This window comes from Acipenser ruthenus, unplaced genomic scaffold, assembly GCF_902713425.1.
Source record: "Acipenser ruthenus unplaced genomic scaffold, fAciRut3.2 maternal haplotype, whole genome shotgun sequence".
Classification (NCBI taxonomy): Eukaryota; Metazoa; Chordata; class Actinopteri; order Acipenseriformes; family Acipenseridae; genus Acipenser; species Acipenser ruthenus.
The window spans coordinates 376,893-380,166 of NW_026708916.1; the positions used below are offsets into that span (position 1 = coordinate 376,893).

Sequence of the window (3,274 nt, forward strand, 5' to 3'; positions counted from 1 at the left end):
TACAAATAATAGTTTTCAAAAGATCCGGACTAACTTTTCAGAATGAATAGGTGTCATGTACTGAATGAATTCACAACTTCATATTTGTCCAACTCTATGATCTCATTCCTTGTTTTCCTCCGAGCCCCTCCTTTATCTGAAAAGTTAAGTGAACCAAAGTTCCCAGGATCTTGGTTTATAATATAATATAAAAACACTACTGTTTATATGTGCATGCAAAACACTATTTTTATATGTGTTATATATGAGAGATGTTCTTAATATGTGACATCATCTTCTAATTCATTATATTTTGCTAAATTAAAGGCATGTGTTTCTTTTAACCTCATATTGTTTCATCATTTTGTTAATGAGTCAGTTTTAATTCCATATACCATTGTCTAACAGAGGATTTGACAAAAGATTGTCTCGTGCAGTATTTAAGTCAATTAGTTTCACTAAGTTTAAGTGGTAATAGTTTTCATTTGAATTATTTATCCCTTAAAAGATGCACTAACCAGGCTCTGACCTGTATCTGACTTCTAAATATGCTATTCCAAGCAGTTTTCCAGAGTCTCTTGTTTTTTCAAGGCCAAAGTCTGTGCAAACACTTTTTTAGATCTATGACCTATCAATGTCTGTTAAGCCATCGTTTTTGCATATTATTTCAAGATATATTCTTATCTGTGCTAAACCACTAATTCCATAAACCCTAAATTCCAAATCTACAAGACTTGCAGCTTTGCTAGCGTAGAATGCAATAAGACCCCCTCCTTTCTCTACAGCCTGTTCATCGGGATAAGGAGAGAGGCCCCTTTTAGCAATAGAGCAGTTTCAAAGAACCACATTATAAGGACTCCATCTACCATCATTAGACAATAGTATAGTGGATTAACAACAAGGTACATTATAGTATATTATTACAAACTTAACACAAAAACATAACACAACACCCTTAAAATTCTATAATTCAATGGACATCATAATGTCTAGAGGTCTTGTTGTTCAATAGAAGGAGAAATAAACTGTACCACTTTCCCTTTTAATTAAATCAAATACTGCTTCCAGCTTTTAATCTTCTTATTAATACAGTAAAGTCATGAACAAGCAATAATACTTGTCAGTTTAAATAATATGTTTTCTTATTATAGCAAATACTTAAAACATACTATTAATCTTATGAAATCAAATAATTAGTTTTAGTTTCAAATACCATGCTGTCTAAAAAAAGGTTTTAATCATTTATTTTATTAATTTACAATACCTTTGTGTCTAATTACTAGTCTTTGACCATTATAAACTATAAACAGTGTAAATTATCACTGAACCTTTTTAACTATGAATGTGGCATTTCAAGATAAACTTAATTAATTTACTTCAGTTTAACAGTTGCTGCTAGAATTTATAATATCACTTTATTTCTTTGGTGAATCCCTCTAAGATTTAAATCCAAATACAGGCCAGTATAACTGCATTCAACTCTTATATTTTTTATAATGACTGAACTAGGCTTGACCCTGTTCTTTGTTCATACAAAATCCAGCTGAGACAGGTTTTTTCTTAAGACCTTGGCTGTTCAGTTTTAATGTTCATTTATTTGTGGTAAAGAATCTCTTTCTTATCTTGTTTGTAGGTGTGATTAACGTTCACTTTTAGCCGGAATGGTGCTTTTTTATTCCCAGATTACTAAGTACTTAATTAAAAACATGTGTAGACTGACCTATTTCATGGAGCAAGAGAGCCACCTACTGGCGGTACACGGATACTCCCTCTTTATCCTTCCTTCAAAAAACCTCTAACACTTCATTTTTATGTCAAAGTACATTCCATATGTGAAATCGCCTAGGACATGTCCAGCATATCCATACGTTCCCAGCAGGATTCAGCTTCTGTACCAGGTTTCGCTCTAGTTGTTTCCACAAGAAGTCCCTTGATCCAATGTTTCTCCAGCACAGGTGTGGATTTCCATGGTCTGACTTCATTCCTATAAGATACTTGGACACGTTTAGCTGTACATATTACTTCGATATATTTCCTTTTGTTCACACCGGGTCATTTTGCAAGGTATGCGCTCCATCCAGAATTCTAAAGGAGGTCAAAACTCACTGTGATTCATATTTTTGGGCACTCAATTACTGTTCTTTTCCACATCATCAGTAGCAAACTTAACATAAATGAATCTGAATCAGTTGATGAACCGTGCACTGTAGCTTACTGAGATCCTCCATGCAAAGGAGTCCAATGTTTTACTACATGGAATAACTAGTTCACCGTCACCTGTGACATTACTATACCAGAATCTGAATCATTAATGTAGATTAGGAATAGCAAAGGTCCTAATACTGATCCCTGTGGTACACCACTGGTTACCTCGCTCCATTTTGAGGGTGCTCCTCTAATCAAATTAGGGTTTGGGTTTGGTTTTGGGCTTGGGTTAGGATTGGGGTTCCGGTTCAGCTTCAATGTTTCGGGTTCTACCAGGGGAGTTATTCCAAGGCAGGTACAGTACTATTCCCAACGACAAAAAAAGACCAAAAATGTGGAACGCTTCACGAATTTGCGTGTCATCCTTGCGCAGGGGCCATGCTAATCTTCTCTGTATCGTTCCAATTTTAGTATATGTGCTGCCGTAGCGAACACACGGTGCTTACCTGATATGCGCCTCTATGTACAGCGAGTGGCTAAAGAGCGATTGGTCTTGTGGTGTGTCAAGCATAGTCCAATTGTGTCCAATTGCTCTGCGTATATGCATGGTTGTCAACAATCAACATGCAGAGGGTTACAAACTCTGAGGATATCACGTTTGCAGAAAGTGGCTGAATAAAGAAGTCTGCACATCTGCACCTTCAAACCGGCTGGGAAAGATATGCAAATACTGACATGTTACCTATGATGTTGACCCCTCTGGATTGGCCAGCATACCAAAAGACTTGCAGGTTGACCAGGGTCCCGTTTCGTATCACAGCGCAGAATGCAACTGACACCTCAGAGGAGGGGGCTTAATACTCGGGGCTAGGGTCAGAGTTAGGGTTTAATAATGACACTCAATGATTATTAGGAATACAGAACTACACAGTTCTTGCAATTATACCTTTAGACACGATGTAGTGGTCATCTAGTTTAAAAACAGGTACAAGAAATAACTGATGAAACTACCTCAGCTGGAGGCCATTCTTCCAGGAACAGGAGTGAAGGATGCCAGGTTATACGGTCAGAGGTAATAATAGTAATAATAATAATAATAATAATAGTTTAAACTCACGTTTAATAAAGAAGTGAGCACAGCTATACATCA

The 3,274-nt window shown here is 36.4% G+C and overlaps 1 non-coding gene across 1 annotated transcript; it reads right to left on the minus strand.

Moving 5' to 3' along the window:
* Positions 1-2,512: 2,512 nt before the first annotated feature.
* LOC131736722 (U6 spliceosomal RNA) lies at positions 2,513-2,619 on the minus strand. The gene has a single exon (XR_009328315.1). It is a non-coding gene; the product is annotated as a U6 spliceosomal RNA (small nuclear RNA).
* Between the last annotated feature and the right edge of the window lie 655 nt (positions 2,620-3,274).